This window comes from Triticum urartu, chromosome 2, assembly GCF_003073215.2.
Source record: "Triticum urartu cultivar G1812 chromosome 2, Tu2.1, whole genome shotgun sequence".
Classification (NCBI taxonomy): domain Eukaryota; kingdom Viridiplantae; phylum Streptophyta; class Magnoliopsida; order Poales; family Poaceae; genus Triticum; species Triticum urartu.
The window spans coordinates 206852674-206873812 of record NC_053023.1 but is presented as its reverse complement, the minus strand read 5'-3'; positions in this window follow the sequence as shown (position 1 = coordinate 206873812).

Here is a 21139-nt window from a genome sequence, read left to right as displayed (position 1 = left end):
AAAAAGGATCTGTAGTGGAGACCCCTACCCTAGGGTGCCCTAGGTAGCTGCCGCACGCATCATTGTTTTCTCTTTTCTTTATGCTCTTGCGCCCTAGAGTGAAATGATGGTTGCTTCGTCCGTCCAGCTTAATGCGGGAAAGGTGGGGCTTTGTGATTTGACCCCTCATCGCTCATTTTCTACTACTGCGGCGCTACGACCGGGGTGCCTCCAATTCCAACCGCTGCTCCGAACTGTAATTTGGTGCATCGCACGTGGAACAAGACGGTGGATGAGCCACATGTCGGCCAAAGGGGTTATGTTAAGTGTGTCACCATTTCGTGTCCGGATTGACCCTGCTTGAGTTGCTACGCCAACACGACAGGAGCAGCCTACCACTTGGTTTTGCTCCTTGGTGAATCCTGACTATATTAATCTAAAAAGATATGTGCTGAACTACCCTCTCCATCTCGGTTTTTTTATTTTTAGGCGTCTCGGTTTATAGGGCCTACACGTACTTCTAGGTCATCCATTTGACCAACTAAATATGAGTTACTATGTCACAAAAAGTATATCATTGGATTCTTAAGCGGATGTAGTTGTATTTAAATGTCGAGGGGGGCTTTTCCTGCACGGTAGGCGGGGCAGTTCCGCCTAGTCGGTTCGACAGAGACGCTAGAAGATGAGGGAGTAGGCTGCTGCAAACATAGGGTTGTGTGATTTGACAGCGAGTTACTGCTGGACAGGTGGGGCCCCGTGATTTGACTTGCCATTATCATTTTAATTGCGGCGCTACGACCGGCGTGAGTCTCCCGATTCCTGACCACCTCCATACAGGTGCCTCTCCCAATGCTCCACCATGTAGTAGAGGCTGGCTCTTGCACGAGAGCCCACTTCTCCACTTTTTCCTTGCCTCTCTTTCCTCCACATATGCAAAAATGCCATGTAAAGCGCACTATTGTACTTACTTTTACTTGCTCCTACAGGTGCTTAAGCTTGCCACATAGGCATAAAGTCTGATGTGGCAAGTTAATCAAGAAGAGAGAGACTAGTTTGGTGACCCAAGGAAGAAACGGTGCTAAGCGCGTGTACCTAGGTGAAAAGACAATTTTGAGTCTATAGCTAATTAAATGAAGCAAACTTAGCAACACCATTTCATTGGAAGAGGTCACTCCTTGGCAAATGCAATAAATACTAGTACTCCCTGTGTCCCATAATATAAGAACGTTTTTGGCACTGCACTAGTGTCAAAAACGTTCTTATATTATGGGAAGGAGGGAGTATGAAGAAAGAGATAGAGAGGAGTAAAAAAATACACTTATAGCCAACCTTATAGCCAACCTTGTTGTAGTATGAGTGACTAAGTGATGACTATGTATGACATGCCAACATCAGATAGCCTAACACATCGTGTTAAATCACCAAGGGCGTGACCGCATGAGCGATGCAAGGTCGTGGTAGGCGCGACCATGATATGGGCTGCTGGCAGCCCTTGGATCTGAGATCAAACGGTCGCATGCTAAGTTGCTGAAAATTTGCAGAATAACCCTCCAGGATAGGATATTCACCCATAGGTCTAGAATCACGCCATGCAACCGTTCGATCTCAGATCCAAGGGCTCTTGAAAGCCCGTATCATGGGAGAATGGAAAGCCACTACCCTGCCGTTCACACGCTGGCAGTTCGCTCCTACTCGTCCCCGCACGTCCTTCAATACTACGACGGTTCGCTCCTACTCATCCCGTCCATTCACATTATGGCAGTTCCACTAATCCTAACCCTCCTCCCAAATCCATGGCGTCCCAAATCTCCACGATCTACGGTGAGTACAAGGTTAGAACAATCACCGCCGACAAGTTCGACGTCATCTACACTCGTTCTTCCGCGACGGTGAAAGGATGCCTTTCTCGCTTCAGACGCATGTTCGAAAACTCAGATGATGAGTGGGTCGCTGGGCTAGATGTTGAGTACACCACAGTCCTGGGACGAGAGAAGGATATAAAGGACGAAGAGAGGAAGAAGCCCGCCGTGATCCAGGTTTGCGTACATAATGTTTGCTTGGTCTACCACATATGCCATGCCGACGTTGAGTGCCAGGATTTTAAGAACTTCCTCAAGGACAAAATAGTGAAATTCGTTACTGTAGACTTTAAGAACGACAAAGAAGTCCTGGGTCGGATAGGCCTCATTGTAGGCAACCCCTTCGACCTCCAGAAGAATCGGTTGGTGCCCTCTCGTCAGCCTTCAATGCTAAACCTGGCAGGAGCCATGGTTCATCCTTCGTACCGTAAACTGGAGAAACCTCATTACACGTTTCATCGTCATGCAAGGCAGCGGAATGTACTAGATATAGACCACATCCACTACGCTGCAATGGATGGCTACCTTTGTTTCAATATCTACAAGGGTTGGATGAAGAGCAACAGCCAAGTGTGCGGTTCAAGCAAAGAAGTATCGGCCAAGAGGAAGAGGGACAAGGACGAAGTCGAGGACGTGGACGAGGACTCCGAGTAAGGTGGCAGTGTCGTTGCTCATGGTGGTTCTAAACTTCTAATGCAGTGTCTACCGGATTAGTTGCATAGTTTAATTTCAGGTGTGCTTAGTTTAATTTGAGGGGTGTGTTGTGCTAAGCCCCCAGAAGAACTATGTTATGTTTCTTCTTGTTACTTTAACTCTTCAGTATGTACATACTACTAGTATTTCTTTAATAGAATTTAGCACCCCAATTAAGCACGTACTAGCTTTTTAATAGTACTATATGCATAATTTGGCGACGAGCGCTCTCTATATGTACCACCTTTTTTAATTTCAATTTGCTCCATGGCGCAATCCATCAATAGTACTACTGTACAAAAGTATACATTTTTTAAAAGGCAAGAGTACTGTTCATCACATATATAGCCAGTTAAATTCTCAACCTAGAACGACGTGCATGCCATATAGTAAACTGATATGGAGGAAGTATAGTAAAAATGAGGTGATTTTACCGAGCGATCGGCGGGGGAGCATGGCCTGTCATGCGGTCCCACGTGTCATGATGTACCAAGGCGATGCACGTGTCCCTCTTGAGGCAGAAGCAATACTACGTGGTCTGAGATGATGGCGAACCGAAGTGTGAAATAATGGTTGCTTCGTCCGTCTGGGAAGGTGCGGCATTGTGATTTGACGTCTCATTGCTCATTACTACTACTGGGCCGGTACGAGTGGGGTGCCTCCCCCCTGCTGTTCTGCACTATTATTTGGTGCTTGACACGTCGACCCGGTTGCTATATGTCCCACATGTCAGCGACAGGAAGTACATAATTCATGAAAGGGAGCGTCGACGGAGGAGTATACTACAGAATTCATGAAAGGGAGCGACTTAGTTTTGGAAAAATCTGTTTTTACGGAGTACGTACCCACTAGGGTTTATAGGGCTCATCTAAAAAACATTCGTTTTTCTGTTTGATAAGTCTCAATTCTACTATACTAGTAGTAGAACCATTACATGTTGGATTTCGAGGGGCGTTAGATCACCCGACGCAAGCAGTGTCAAGAGGAAACCACTACTTCGCCATGGCCGGCACCGGCTCGAGTTCATCCTGACATTCCCCTCTTCCGTGGAGCCCATGCCGGTTCGACGAAGGTCCTCGCAACAAAAGGATCCGGCAAGACACCTGTTGTGTATGCCGGCGTCGCCTCCGCGATGGCCTTCATGGGACCCAAGCGGCGGCGGCCTCCCGTGTTCTACTTCTCCTCGATGATGGCGGCGGACGCGGAGGCGCTGGCCACCGACTCGTCGATCTCCGCGCACCCGGCTTCTGTCGCTGCTTGCATGGCGCTGCCGCCGGCATGGGAGTCTCGGCCATAGAAACGGGAGACGCGGTACGAGGCGGCGGCATGGACGGCAGCAACTACGCCTGTGCGCCGCTCCTCGTCGAGCTGGCCTGGAGCGGCGAGTTGCTGAACCGCGCGCCGACTTGGGGCGGCAACTGGCTCCATCGGGCGAGGGGAGGGAGGTGGATCAGCGAGCTACATAGCTCATATCCGGCGGGCTACCCAGCCGGCTTGGATGCGGAATAACTACTCTTCGTAAGCCATCGTAAGAGTGGACAAAATGGTGGAGGAGATAGGGGAGCGGCGGAGGTGTGCGATTCTTGGCCGGCGTTTGGCCTCGTTTAAATAGGAGATTAAATAGATGGCGGACGGGAGGAGCTCGGCCAGTGTTGCGTTTAACGCTGGCCCGGTCATGAACGGACATGTGTCCACAGTGGGTTTCTCGGCTTCCACACGGGCAGGTTTCATGGAGGCGTTTGAATGCGGCACGGAGGCGTGTTCATCCGGGCATGCCGCGAGTGGCGCCCTCGACTCTGACCTAGGACACCGCGACGTTCTTCCACTGACGTGTGGGCTCTTTGGGTGCATGGCCTGCATGTCAGTGACCCAACGCAGGCAGCGCATAGCAGAGGAACCTTTGGTGGGCCAGGGCGGTCAGAAGCGAGCATTTCATAAACCGATGATTGTTCATTGAGTGTGACGTCATCTTTTTCATGTGGATAAGCCTACTATGTTGATAGCCCGTTCGATATGTTGTGATTCATAAAGACCGCTGCAAACATCAATGTTCTGCTTATCACAGATAAGATTGATTAATACCCGTAACAATCCATGTCCTTAACAAAGGGTGCATGCACGTATAGGTTGAGCATGTGTCTTGCGTCGTGTGTTGTGTGCATGCAGGCGAGCGAGTGTTGCGTGTGTGCAAGGGTACGTTTCAATGTTGCATGCATGGGTGCGTACGTCCGTGTGTTCATGAGTGCATGTGTACGTGTCAGTGTTGCACGCCAGCATGTGTGCGTGTGTACGTGTCAGTGTTGCACGCCTACATGTGTGTGTGTCTTGCGTGCGTGCATGTGTACGTGCGGGGTGAGGCTACACGTCAGTCGACTGACTTTTTCATCTCTGGTCATTAGATTTTCCAGCCGTTGGATACGAAATCAAGGGCCTCCAGTTTATCATCAAACTCCACCCCCCTGAGCCGACAGCCACCACCGGCCGAACCGCCAGCCCCCGCCGCCCGCGGCCGACCCGCCCTCCCCGAAACCACTCCCCACCACCGGTCCTCCGCCGCACCGGCCATCCCTCTAGCCCCCCCCCCTCCCGCCGAGCTTTTTCTCCGGGGATCCCCACCCCACCGCCCAATGAACGCCCCCAACCGCCGGTGACTGCCAACCAGAGGTCTCACGACTTCGAATACCCACCAACCACTAATTTATTACCATTTCTGTCCTTCATATACGCGCTGACGGGTGGGCCCTATGGTAATGTGCGCTACTAAATGTGGACCGTTTGACTGGTCAATTGATCATGTTATCAACAAATTACGGAGCTGTATGGTGAGCCAGTGACCGTATGATCACCCTAAAATGTACTCCTATTTTATTAACACAGTACAGACTTAAACTACCATTTCTTTCTTTCATATACGGGCTGACAGGTGGGCCCCATGGTTACGCGCCCCGATGGTGCAACACTAGTTGTGCCGCGTGGAACGTTTGACTGGTCAATTGATTGTGTCATCAACAAAATACGGAGTTGTACGGGTGAGCCAGTGATTGTATAATCATGATATGTATTTGTTTAACACGGTACAGACGCAAGGGCTCATATATACGCGCAAGCACTCACCGCTATAAGCGCACACACGCGAACCCTACCCCTATGAGCACCTTCGAGAGAGTGGGCCAGCATATATGATCTTGAGATTTTACGAAGTCACCATAGGTGCCTCGTAGTCGAGTGGAACGTCTCCTCCCACTGAACGTACATCACTGGAAAATACAGAAATTAACACAAGATAAATGCGAGCACCGGGACTTTAACCTTGGTGGGCTGGAGAAACCACTGTCCTCTAACCATCCAACCACATGTTGGTTAGCACGACAAAATGTATGTGGTGACCGTGATGAGCTTATTCTGAAGTCCAATGACCATATCGTGCTTTCGCTTCAAATACAATGACCGTAAGTGTCGTCAACAAAATACGGAGCACGCATCAAATGCAAAGTCCGTCGGTGTCATCAACAAAATATGGAGACGTATCGTGAGCTAGATATCGTTGTACTATTGTATATGCTTATTTTCTTAGTGGCCGATTGCGTGTGTGGTGTGGTGGGCACATCATTTCTAATTGTGGTGGGTCAACATGAAGACTCATGGGTCGGTTCCATCCTGCGCCACATATAGGTTGGACCGAGACGTGTTATACGAAGACCCATGTGGAGGACTCGGCGTATGACACGAAGCTACCATAGTCGCGGAGGACTCTATCCCCACTGGTGATAATCCGACTATATATGATTTGTAACCCTAGGCCCTTAGTATGTTATACAAGCTTGGGGGCTAGTTCGTCGATAGTATACACACACACGCACAATGCCTGGTATTCATGTGTACTTTGTACACACCCCTATCACTAATATACAGTACCAGGAGTAGGCTCTTTCTTCAACTGTAAGGGTCTGATCCGAACTAGGGTAAAACTTTGCCTCGTATTACCATCCAGCCTAACAGCCAGGGATATCCTACCGAATGATATGATGAAATCATATCTGCCAACTACTAAGAGAGAGGTGTGTCGGGGGGGCAATGTGTGCGAGAGAGGCCTAAAGATAATGTGCATGCGGGAGACACGTAGGCACATATATGTGCGTATAGAGGGCTAGTAGAGACCGTGCATGTGTATATATGCATGTGAGAGAAATAGTGTTTTCCAACTGAGATTAGTGAAAAGAGTGGAACATAGTACTCCCTCCTTCCATCTATATAGGGCCTAATGCATTTTTTAAGACCGCCTTTGACTATTGACAAGATTAATAGTACATGACATGCACAATGTGAAAATTATATCATTGAAAGCTCCTTTCACACATGAATTTAACGGTGTGCTTTGTGTAAGTTGCATGTCATATATTATTGCTCTAATATTTGGTCAAAGTTAGCCTCGAAAAACGCATTTGGCCCTATATAGATGGAAGGAGGGAGTAGTCAGAAAGAGAGAGAGAGAGAGAGAGAGAGAGAGAGAGAGAGAGAGAGAGCATGTGCGTGAGACACCCCGACACCCTGAGAGAGATTGTGAGCATGTGTGAAAGAGAAATGCTGATGCATATAAAGTGTGTGCACTTATGCGTTAGATAGAGAGATATATAACGCGTTTGTGAGAACGGGGCGAGGCATAGTGCATCTACGTGTAAAAGGCGGTTCTACGCATTAAATTAAAATATAAATGGCATTATTATTTTTGGATGAGATCATGAATTTTGCAAATTGCATATGGATGAAAATCAGTCTATCAGACACCCATACTCTATTGAATTCTAGCATGTGCATGTGTTTATTTCATATTATCGATCCATAGAGTGAGAGAGGTTTGAAATACAGGCAATGGATGCTTTTGCAATTCATATATAAACATTAATTAGTGCACTCCATGTTGTTAGTGTGAAGCACTTTATACATTTGTCACTTGCATGGATACATTCCAAATTGCTAGCTACGAAATAGAATACATGTCGAATTCAACATAAAGGGGGTTTTGAAAATTCGAATTCATGGGAAGTGCATTCATCTATTTGAACCCAAGATAATGGCATTTGTAAATCAGATGTAAAAGGGGGCATCAATATTTGTTGTGAGTTTGAACATGCTATATATATTCATACGCATATCTAACTCTTTTTTTTGCAACCAAGGAGATTATATCTGGAACCATGCATGAACTGAGGTAAGTTGCATATTTTTTTTAATATATACTCGTGTACAATGTATATTCAAATGTACCCCCTCCATTCCAAAATAATCGTAGCTTTAGGATTTTCAAGAGTAAAGATTTGTGAAGTTTGACAAATCCTGAAAGTTCAATTCAAGAGAACCGAAAACGTTAATGCTTCTGCTCCCAAATATTGAACGAAGCGCCAAATAGGCCTCTGGTCACCCGAAACCGCGCGAGACTAATGTTTTGGTGGTAGGAAATTACTGTCCTGACTCTGGCCCATGTAGCCTATCGGCCCGATGTCCAAAGGTCTAAACCGGGGTAGGTTTGTAACTTCACCAAGATGCCAGTCTCAACCGCCTCCGAGAAGCATTCATACGCCGTGGGCGCCTACCCATGCGCTCGGCCGAAATCTATTCTGCCTACATTTGGGACACCTGACATGACTGTCCTACCCCCAACCCGCAATATGTCCAAAAATTTAGATGGGGGCAAAGTTTGTAACTTTCCCCAAATTTCAAACAAGCGCGTCTGAAACAGAAACATTGTCCCCCCTTAGTTCCCCGCCTCCCTCCATTTCCCCATTCATACTCCATGGGCGCAAAAACGCCCTCTCCACCAGCCGCGAAACCCCAGCCTCCTCCGTCCTTCACCCCATAGCGGCCAATCCACCGCCGCCCTCCTCCATCACGCTGGAGCCAGTACCCCGACGTCGTCGTCCAAAGCAACCACAACCGCAACGCCCTCAAGGACTTAGCAGCTGAAGCCGAGGCAGAGCTGCCTCCATGACGCCGACGTGCGCCATACCAGAACCACTCCGACCACGCCGTCCTGTGCCTCACTGCACCGGAGCTATTCCCGCTACGCCGTCGTTCGCCGCCTCGGATCTGCTTCCCCGCCGCCGACAGACGGCCACCGCACCGCACTCAACAACTTGGCCATGGGTTCGTCCAAGGCTGCACCGTCCTCCACAACTTCTAGTTTCCGGCGAACAACAAGAAGATCGTCGGAAAAACAGAAGGAGGACACAGCACTGCCAGCAGAAAGAGGTACTCATCTTCCCTTATTCGTGCAAATCTTACGTCTCCGCTCACACCGTATTCATCCCACGAAAGAAACTATTTGAGTGCTTCTTACTGCATCTTCTTCGTGATACTAAATGCACAATGTTTCCTCCCTTTTACTATTTCACCTTTGCTAGAGGTCAGTAGCCCGCCTGGATTTCAATTCAGGGTCAGTCGAACCGCAATTAAAAGAAGCAGCACCCGCTTAGGCGAGCAGAGCACCTAGTCCGCCTGTTCCCTCGGGAAGCGGCGCATCGGTGTCTATCATACGGGTGTGGGGCGCAGGAGCTGCTTGCGCCTGATCTGGAGGTCGGCGGGGCTTGAATGGATGGCCAGGGGGCGGTGCCAAGCACGGCGGTGCGGTGAGGTCGAGGGGAGGGCACAGGCAGGGGAGGAATACTGGGCCGATGGTCGCTGGCATTTCGAGGAAGATCGTTAACACTGACTGGCTAGAGGTAGATGAAGGCGATCTGCCCGTTCTTTGTACATCGAACGGTGCAGAAAAAATGGAGTGGCCTATTTGCTTTCAGTCGACTGTTATTTTCATAGAATCCTGTAGTAATTTAGTGTGCCATGCATGTTGTAGAGCTATCATATGTCTCCCATCATTTATTTCTCACCGACCTGCTATCTGCTACCTTTACACTGTACTAATTGTGCACACACTTCACCCATACTCACACTATTGTTTTTTTATGCATGGGCATTTCAGACTCTGACGCAGTGTTGATGAATGCAGAAAAGAAAAGACAGAAGTTGCTCCAGTGTAATTCGAAGATAAGCACTAAGCGTTTCAATGCTCTAATGGGTGCAGTGTCAGTAGTTGGAGACAGTAAACGTAGCTCTGCAGTTGATGATCTCAATTGCCACACACAACCATCCCAGGTGCTTGCTTTAACTTCGCGCTGTCAAATGTGGTTGCATGTTGCATATGGTGTCTAGCTTGTATTGCTTCCAATTTGGTTAAATTGCATCTGCTTACTTTACACATTATACCTTTGATAATGACATGCCCTGTTTTTGATACATACTACATATGTCTATTAACCATGTTCGTACATCAAACTAATGCTCTTTTGTATCCATCGTCAATCACTTATGATGAGACAGTCACCCGAGTGGGTTACTGTGAGACGCCCTACTCGTTTAAAGAGTGCAGTGTCATCCTCCCCACATGATTCTCAAGAAACAGCAAGGCTAAATGAAGATAGTCAACGTAGCTCTCTAGTTGATCACCGCAATTCCCCCACACCACCATCGCAGGTGCTTGCTCTTACTTGGCAGTGTGATATGTAGTTGATGTTACATATGGTGTCTACCTTGTAATGCTTCTAAATAGGGTAGATTGCATCTGCTTAGTTAACACATTATACCTGTGAATATGACATGCCTTCTTGTTTTTGGTACATACTACGTCTTTCTATTAACCATGTTCTTACATCAAACTACTTTTCTTGTGTATCCCTCATCAATGCTCCTAATTTGTTAAATTGCATCTCCTTAGCTTACACATTATACATGTGAATATGACATGCCTTCCTGTTTTTGGTACATACTACATCTGCCTATCACACCATGTTCTTACATCAAACTACTGTTCTTGTGTATCCTGCGGATATCGCTTATGATGAGACAGTCATGCGCATGGGTTAATATGAGACACAATACTCTTATAAAGAATGCAATTTCATCCTCTCCACATGATTCTCAAGAAACAGCAAGCCTAAATGAAGATATTGAACGTAGCTCTGTACCTGAAGACTGCACTTCCCCTACACCACCATCACAGGTGCTTGCTCTAACTTCGCAGTGTGATATGTGGTTGCATGTTGCATACGGTGTCTAGCTTGTAATGCTTCTAATTAGGGTAAATTGCATCTGCTTAGTTTACACACTATACCTGTGAATATGACATGCCTTCCTATTTTTCGTACACACTACATCTATGTGTTAACCTTGTTCTTACATGAAACTACCTCTCTTGTGTATCCTGCATCAATCACTTACGATGAGTCACCTTTATTCGTTGCATATTGCATATTATTTCTAGCCTGTTGCCATGTATTGCTTCTAATTTGGTCAAATACATTTGTTGGGGCACCCTTTTAATTTGGCAGAGTGATATTGGTTTCATCTTTCATATGGTTTCTAGCTTGCATCGATTCTAAAAAGTCCAAGCACCTTGTGCTTAGTTTACACTTTATACATCATACATGTCAATATGTTACGCTGTCCTATTTTCATACATATTCCATCCTCCTATCATGCAGCTGCCTTACATGAAAGTAGTGTTCGTCAGTATCATGCATCAATGAGTTCTGAAGAACAAATTTTATTCCTTTTTCTTGTGGGTTTGACTTGACAAGGAAAAATCAAGAAAGAGGAAGGAAAAGAGTAAGGAAGGCGATGATGGTGGTCCTCTGCAGCAACGTAAACGGAGCATCTGTACCGATTCTCCTTGTACTGATAGTGCATTACAAGGTCCAAGTCTCCGCTCCCCTACTCCACCATCCAAGGTGCTTGCTCTAACTTGGCAGTGTGATATCTGGTTGCATGTTGCATATGGTGTCTAGCTCCTATTGCTCCTAATTAGTGTAAACTGCATCTGCTTAGCTTACACATGATACATGTGAATATGACACGCTTTCCTGTTTTTGGTACATACTATATCTGTCTATCACACCATGTTCTTACATGAAACTACTCTTCTTGTGTATCCTGCATCAGTCACTTATGATGGGACACCTTTAAGTTGGCAGTGTGATGTTGGTTTGCGTCTTGAATATGATTTCTAGCATGTATTGCTTCTAGTTTGATGAACGCCACCTATGACGAGACAGTTTTAACTTGGCAGAGTGATATTGATTGCACCTTTCATATGGTGTCTTGCAGTGTTTCTAATTTGTTGAAGTGCCTTCTACTTAGTTACCACATCATAGGTGTGAATATGTCAAGCCGTCCATTTTTTCGTACATATTCCATCCTCGTATCATGACTTTGCCTTTCATTAGAATAGTGTTTGTCAGTATCATGCATGAATGAGCTCTGAAGAGCGAATGATATTCCTTTTTCTTGTCGGTATGACCTCACAATGCAAAATCAATAAAGCTGAAGGAAATTGGCAAGGCATTGGATGATGGTGGTCCTTCCGAGCAACTGAAACGGAGGTTCTCTACAGATTCTACTCCGCCATCCTCCCAACAAGATTCGCAAGACAACGCAAGGCTAGATAGTCAACGTAGCTGTGTAGATGATGAGCACATCTCCCCTACTCCACCATCACAGGTGCTCTAACTTGGCACTATTATATGTGGTTGCATGTTGCGTATGATGTCTAGCTTGTATTGCTTCTAACTTTGTTGAATTGCATCTGCTTACTTTACACATAATGCATGTGAATATGACATGTGTTCCTGTTTCTACATCAGACTACTATTCTTGCATATCCCGTATCAGTCACTTATGATAAGGCACCTTTAAGTCACCACTGTGATATTGGTTATGTCTTCCATATGATTTCTAGCATGTACTGCTTCTAATTTGTTGAAACACCATACATTTTGAAGTTGGCAGAGTGATATTGGTTGCATCTTTCATATGGTGTCTAGCTTGCATTGCTTCTAATTTGTTGAAATGCCTTCTGCTTAGTTACCATATCATAGGTGTGAATATGTCACACCATCCTGTTTTTCATACATATTCCATCCTCGCATCATGTGTTTGCCTTTCATCTGAGTAGTGTTCGTCAGTATCATGCATGAATGAGTTCTGAAGAGCGAATTTTATTCATTTTTCTTATCGGTTTGACTTCACAATGCAAAATCATTACAGCTGAAGGAAATTAGTCCGGCAGTGGATGATGGTGGTCCTTCGGAGCAACTCAAACATGGGGTCTCTACAAATTCTACTCCGCGATCCCCCCAACAAGATTCACAAGACAACACAAGGCTGTACGGTCAACGTAGCTGTGTAGATGATGAGCACATCTCCCCTACTCCACCATCATAGGTGCTTGCTCTAACTTGACACTATTATATGTGGTTGCATGTTGCGTATGATGTCTAGCTTGTATTGCTTCTAACTTGAATTGCATCTGCTTACTTTACACATAATGCCTGTGAATATGACACATGTTCCTGTTTCTAGAACATACGTGTACATGATGAGCCCATCTCCCCTACTCCACCATCACAGGTGCTTGCTCTTACTTGGAACTATTATACGTGGTTGTGTTTTCCGTATGATGTCTAGTTTGTATTGCTTCTAATTATGTTGAATTGCATCTGCGTAGCTTACAACTTATACCTACAACGATCACTTACCCATAAGACACATTTAACTTGGGACTGTGATGTAGGTTGCATCTTGCATTGTCTTCTAGCTTGTACTGCTTCTAATTTCTTGAAATGGCACTTATGACGAGACACTTTTTACCTGATAGAGTGATATTGGTTGCATGTTCATATGGTGCCTAGCTTTCATTTCTTCTAATTTTGTTGAAATGCCTTCCGCTTACTGTTTTTTCATACATATTCCATCCTCCTATCGTACGTGTGAATATGAAACGCTGTCTTTTTTGTATATATTCCATCCTCCTATCCTGCGCTTGCCTTACATCAAAGTAGTGTTCGTCTGTATCATGCATCAACCAGTTATGCAGAGCTAATTTTATTCATCTTCTTGTGGTTTTGACTTCATAAGGCAATATCAGAAAATAGGAAGGGAAAGAGTAAGTTAGCGGATGTTGGTGGTCCTCCGCACCGACGCAAACAGAGACTCTCTAGATTTGCCACTGCTACTGCTAATGAAGTTGAAGTCCCAAGTCTACATGATGAGTTCATCTCCCGTACTCCACCATCACAGGTGCTTGCTCTAAGTTGACAGTGTGATAATTGGTTTCATGTTGCATATGTTGTCTAGCCTATATTTCTTCTATTTTGATTAAATTGCACCTGCTGAGTTTATACGTTATACATGTGCATATGACATGGCTTTCTGTGTCTAGAATACACTGCATCTATCTATCATACCATGTTCTTACATCAAAGTACTGTTGTTGTGTATCCCGCATCAGTCACTCATGATTGGACGCTTTTAACATGGCAGTTTGATAGTGGTTGCATCTTGCATTGATTTCTATGTTGTACTGCTTCTAATTTTTCGAATTGCCACTTATGACAAGACACTTTTAATTTGGTAGAGTAATATTGGTTGCATCTTTCATATGGTGTCTATCTTGCATTACTTCTATTTTCTTGAAAATCCTTCTGCTTAGTTTGCACATCGTAGCTGTGAATATGTCATGTCGTCCTATTTTTCTTACATATTCCATCCTCATACGGTTGTCTTACATTAAAGTATTGCTTGTCTGTATCATGCATCAATGAGTTCTAAAGAGTGATTTTATTCTTTTGTGTTGTGGGTACAGCTTGACATGGCAAAGTCAAAAAAGAGCAAGGAAAATAATATAGTAGGGAGTGTTGTTATCGTCGGGTGAAACGGAAAAGGTTCTGCCGTCGAGATTCTGCTGGTACTTATAGTGCAGTAGAAGGTCCAAGTCCACCGGCTAAATCTACAAACACAGTATCACCTGCTCCACCAGCTGCAGCATCCGCTTCAACTGTACCAGCATCTCAACCAGTTACTCGTTCGTTTGCTCTGGAACTGGCCAGTTCCCAAGCTGCCTTCACACCTAATACTACTTCCGAAGCACTGCTGACACAACAGGACTTGGCAAGCTCAGATGAACCTCATGAGCATCAACACCAAGACGGTACCTGACCGAGTCAAGTTGCAGTTGCATGCTCCTTTATATGTACTCTCACAGTTTGATGTACACTAACACTTTCCATATTCGTTGTTGAACTAGCACCATGGCGCAAGCGGAAATAGACGTCAGGGATAATGCTTGACAGATTAACAAAATCTAAAGGAGGAAGAATGGAGATCCATTTTGAGGCAGGTTTAAAAAGGCCACGTGATGCTATAGATTCAGCCAAGTTAGTATCAGAGGCAGCCGTTGCCGTTAGGTGTCATGCACGTATCCTCCCAACGTGGATCCAGTACAGGAATGAGAAAGACAATACCCAGTTTAACACCTTCCTTGACCATTTATCCATAAGTAATGTTATTCATCATAATTAGTAATATTGTCTTGCTCTGTCCCATACTTTCTAGCTTCCTCCTAATAAGACTCACATTCTTTTTTCAACAGATGAGGTTCAAGTTGGATCTGAAAGATGATGCAACTAAACAAGCATGCACTCATGTTTTTCAGTCTGCTTTGCGACAGTATCGGTACCACCTTAGAAAATCTCACTTTGAAGGCAAGGCTAACAATGAAATTGCCCAAACAACTCCAGTGGAATATATTACAAATGAAGACTGGACAGCCCTCGTTAAACACGGGTCTGATCCAAAGTATCAGGTAGGCTATATGTATTTATCAGACCACATATTGAACTTGTATTTATGCATGTGCCTTACAAGTGTATCTTCTTCTAGGCTAACTGTTTGAAGAACAAAACCAACCGTTCTAAAGTGAAATTCCAACAGACAACAGGATCTCGTAGCTATATTGCACACTGCGAGGCTCTTGTAAATAGCTGCTACTTCCTTCTTTTTTGTGTCATATTATCGTATCTATATTGACTTGTTCCAAATACAGAGGAAAGCCCGTGCGGACCAAAAAGAACTTGAACCGAATGCAGTGCAAATCTTCAAGGATTGCCACACCAGCAAGATGAAGGGCATGAGCACACCAGTTCAAGCCGCTGTTGTAAGTCCTTACTCCTCCTGACTTGAACTGATTGGTACTGTGATGTGTTCATTTAACTACTTGGTTTGCAGCCAATGTCAGTTACTCTGTTCACTTTTATTCACAGTTGTCTTAACGTATCATTTCACCTTACATGGTTTAAAAGAGATGAAGGATATTCTTTTGGTCTTGATCTATAATCTAGTTGTTATGTTCACGTGCCACACAATGATAAAATAGCCTGTTTGTTTTATATCTGTTTGCCCATGATATGAATGATGTCATACTATGTTCATCCTACTTTAAACCATGTCTCTTTATCCTTAGATATCAACGAATGTGAGGAAATAGACAATACAGTAGGCATGCTACATGGACATATGTTCCAAAAGTGATTTTATTATGTAGTTGGCACTACAATACATGCTAATGTATTACAGTAGTTCACCAAAATAAGTTATGTATAAATGTTTAACCTACTTTGTTTGTTTTTGTCTTATTAGTAACTTATCTGGTACACTAATCTACAAGTTCAAACTTTCAGGAAGCTATGGAACAAATGATTGAACAGCCACAACCACCTGAAGGTGGCGAGGCTACTACAGGCACAATGTCACCTCTTGCTGCAGTGCGTCAGTATCTCTCCACTAACAGTGCAAAAAGCACCTTCCTGCATAATTCTGGGTTGGTTGTCAAGGTAACCTCGTCCAAATCGCCTACTGAACAAAATCTTCCTGCAAGACAGAGTGATATATCTGTGCTCCAAACACAAGTCCAATCCCTAATGGACGTTGTTTTAGAAACAAGAATAGTGGTTGAGAAATTTCGTCAAGATAAGAATGGTTTTGAAACCAGACTATCAGACATCCGCTTCGTTGTTCAAGAGCAATGGCGGAAAAAGGTGGAGATCATGCTGCTCCATCAGATTCTACAGCCTGAAACATTAGCACTCAGGTCAAATGATCTGTGCTTCTATACATCTCATGGTGCTTTTATCTGGAAGGACTGTAAACTTTATGCCAACATGCCTTTTGTTGTATGGTTGGAATTTATTTTGTTGTGATACAACATTTATGATGCTGCCTCAGGCTGCAGTAATTACGATGCTATTTTTGTATAGTGTAGGTTTATCTTGGTAATGTATTCGGCCGAAAGCTTCGTAGGAGCCCAACATGCCAACATTCGTCGGGCCCATTCCAATTGGGCTAAAAATGATTACGGGCCAAAATTGGCATGTAGCCCACTAAAAATATCTGGGCCTAAATCAGCATAAGCTTTTCATATTTTTCTGGTAGGCTTGTGCCCATAGTGGGCCTTTAACAGGCCTAAACATAATTTGGGCCCTCAGTAAAAATAGGCCGTTTACAGGTGTAAATATCTCGAGCCCATAAAAAACATGGGCCTTTAATAGACCGAAAGTGAGATTGGGCCCTGATTGTGCCAAATAACCCACTGGACTTAGCAGGCCGAAATGGTGGCCCATTTACGATGCGGATCTTTGACCAGGCCGAAATTCGGACGGGCCGTAAATGCGCCGACCTAATACACGGGCCTTTAACAGGCCGGAACTTCGGTCGGGCTAGATTATCTTCATTTTTATATGGTCTGTTAATGGGCCCGATATGACGTTGGGCCACATATGGCCCATGGTTTACGTCCGGCGTTAACAGGCCGAAAATGACAACAGGCCGAAAGTGGCCCAAAGCTATAGTGGGCCTCTAACAGGCCAAATGTCAGACATGGCCGAATATGACCCAAATCCTTTACGGTCGTTTATGGGCCAAAAGTTTTGATGGCCTGTAAATGGGCCAAATGAAGCCGGACCTTTAACAGGCCGGAAATACACCGGGCCATAATTCGGCCCAATTACTTAGCGGACTGTTAACGGGCCAGAAGTGACCATGGGCCGCGTTGATGACAAGTTTAGGACAGGCCGTTGACGGGCCGATTTGACAGAGAATTTTGGGCCTTTAGCTGGGCCGGCCCATTATGGTCTGCAGAATCTTGTGCGCCTAGCTGGGCCGGCCCATTGTGGTCTGCAAAATCTTGTGGGCCTTTAGCTGGGCCGGGCCATTATGGTCCACTAAATCTTATGGGCCTTCGGTTGGGCCGGCCCATTTAAACTTTGTGGGCCACTTTTGGGCCGGTCCATGTGTCAACATATCATAGGCCCATCTCGACCGTTGGATGAATGACACCTATGCCAACGCGGAGCTGACGCGTGGATCCGTCAGCCGATGAGAATTTTATACGTGGAAAATCGACATTGATCGTGGCTATTAACGGGTTATCGGATCCAAAATCTGACCCGATAGCTTAACGGTGTTCCGTTACGGTGGATGCCACGGTGTCGGTCACCCTTGACCGAAAGCACTTCTGTGACGCGCGATTTATTCGTCAATGGAAGTGGACACTTCCCGTTGATAATTTTGCAATGTCAATGGAACACTTCTACGACAGCACAGGTATGACTACTTTGATCTATCATAAATTGTCATGGATGTACATGCATGATAAAACGCGACCTACTGTGACAAACATGTATCATCACGGAAGTGTATAATTTTGTAGTGATAGGGGATCGCAACAGTTTTCGAGGGTAGAGTATTCAACCCAAATTTATTGATTTGACACAAGGGGAGCCAAAGAATATTCTCAAGTATTAACAGTTGAGTTGTCAATTCAACCGCACCTGAAAGACTTAATATCTGCAGCAAAGTATTTAGTAGCAAAGTAATATGGGAGTAACGGTAACGGTGGCAAAAGTAACAATAATGGTTTTGTAGTGATTGTAACAGTGGCAACGGAAAAATAACTAAGCAAAGATCAATATATGAAAAGCTCGTAGGCAATGGATCAGTGATGGATGATTATGTCGGTTGCGATTCCTCATGCAACAGTTATAACATAGGGTGACACAGAACTAGCTCTAGTTCATCAATGTAATGTAGGCATGTATTTCGAATATAGTCATACGTGCTTATGGAAAAGAACTTGCATGACATCTTTTGTCCTACTCTCCCGTGGTAGCGGGGTCCTATTGGAAACTAAGGGATATTAAGGCCTCCTTTTAATAGAGTACCAGACCAAAGCATTAACACTTAGTGAATACATGAACTCCTCAAACTACGGTCATCACCGGTAAGTGTCTCGATTATTGTCACTTCAGGGTTAACAGATCATAACACATAATAGGTGACTATAGACTTGCAAGATAGGATCAAGAACTCACATATATTCATGAAAACATAATAGGTTCAGATATGAAATCATGGCACTCAGGCCCTAGTGACAAGCATTAAGCATAGCAAAGTCATAGCTACATCAATCTCAGAACATAATGGATACTAGGGATCAAACCCTAGCAAAACTAACTCGATTACATGATAAATCTTATCCAACCCATCACCGTCCAGCAAGCCTATGATGGAATTACTCACGCACGGCGCTAAGCATCATGAAATTTGTGATGGAGAGAAGGTTGATGATGACGATGGCGACGAATTCCCTTCTCCGGAGCCCCGAACGGACTCCAGATCAGCCCTCCTGAGAGAAATTAGGGCTTGGCGGCGGCTTCGTATCGTAAAACGCGATGAATCCTTCTCTTTGATCTTTTTCTCCCCGGACGTGAATATATAGAGTTGGAGTTGAGGTCGGTGGAGCACCATGGGGCCCACGAGGCAGGGGGCGGGCCTAGGGGGGTAGGCGCGCCCCCACCCTCGTGGACAAGGTGTGGGCCCCCTAGCATTGATTCTTTCCCTAGTATTTTTTATATATTCCAAAAATATTCTCCGTTGATTTTCAGGTCATTTCGAGAATTTTATTTCTGCACAAAAATAATACCATGGCAATTCTGCTGAAAATAGCGTTAGTCCCGGTTAGTTCCATTCAAATCATGCAAGTTAGAGTCCAAAACAAGGGCAAAAGTGTTTGGAAAAGTAGATACAATGGAGACGTATCAAGGCCATGAAATCTAAGATGGGATCCATGTATGAGAACAAAGTGTGGACTTTGGTTGACTTGCCCGATGATCGGCAAGCCATAGAGAATAAATGGATCTTTAAGAGGAAGACTGACGCTGACGGTAATGTTACTGTCAACAAAGCTTAACTTGTTGCGAAAGGTTTTCGATAAGTTCAAGGAGTTGACTACGATGGGACCTTCTCACCCGTAGCGATGCTTAAGTCTGTCTGAATAATGTGAGCAATTGCCGCATTTTATGATTATGAAATTTGGCAAATGGATGTCAAAACTGCGTTCCATAATGGATATCTTAAAGAAGAGTTGTATATGATGCAACCAGAAGGTTTTGTCGATCCTAAAGGTGCTAACAAAGTGTGCAAGCTCCAGCGATCCATTTATGGACTGGTGCAAGCCTCTCGGAGTTGGAATATATGCTTTGATAGTGTGATCGAAGGATATGGTTTTATATAGACTTTTGGAGAAGTCTGTATTTACAAGAAAGTGAGTGGGAGCTCTGTAGCATTTCTAATATTATATGTGGATGACATATTGTTGATTGGAAATAATACAAAATTTCTGGATAGCATAAAAGGATACTTGAATAAGAATTTCTCAATGAAAGACCTCGGTGAAGCTTATTACATAGTGGGAATCAAGATCTATAAAGATAGATCAAGACGCTTAATTGGACTTTCACAAAGCACATACCTTAATAATGTTTTGAAGAAGTTCAAAATGGATCAGTCAAAGAAAGGGTTCTTGCCTGTGTTACAAGGTGTGAAGTTGAGTCAGGCTCAATGCCTGACCTCTGCAGAAGATAGAGAGAAAAAGAAAGTCATTACCTATGCCTCAGCCATAGGTTCTATCATGTATGTAATGCTGTGGACCAGACCTGATGTGTGCCTTGCCGTAAGTTTAGCGGGGAGGTACCAAAGTAATCCAGGAGTGGATCACTGGACAGCAGTCAAGAACATCCTGAAATACCTGAAAAGGACTAAGGATATGTTTCTCGTTTATGAGGGTGACAAAGAGCTTGTCATAAATGGTTACGTCGATGCATGCTTTGACACTGATCGGGATGACTCTAAGTCACAAACCGGATACATATTTATATTGAATGGTGGAGCTGTCAGTTGGTGCAGTGCCAAGCAGAGTGTCGTGACGGGATCTACGTGTGAAGCGGAGTACATAGCTGCTTTAGAAGCAGCAAATGAAGGAGTCTGGATGAAGGAGTTCATATTCGATCTAGGTGTAATACCTAGTGCATCGGATCCAATGAAAATCTATTGTGACAATACTAGAGCAATTGCCTTGGCGAAGGAATCCAGATTTCACAAGAGAACCAAACACATCAAGAGACGCTTCGATTCCATCCGCGCTCAAGTCAAGGAGGGAGACATAGAGATTTGCAAGATACATGCGGATCTGAATATTGCAGACCCGTTGACTAAGCCTCTCTCACGAGCAAAACATGATCAACACCAAGACTCCATTGGTGTTAGAATCATTACTATGTAATCTAGATTATTGACTCTAGTGCAAGTGGGAGACTGAAGGAAATATGCCCTAGAGGCAATAATAAAGTTGTTATTTATATTTCCTTATATCATGATAAGTATTTATTATT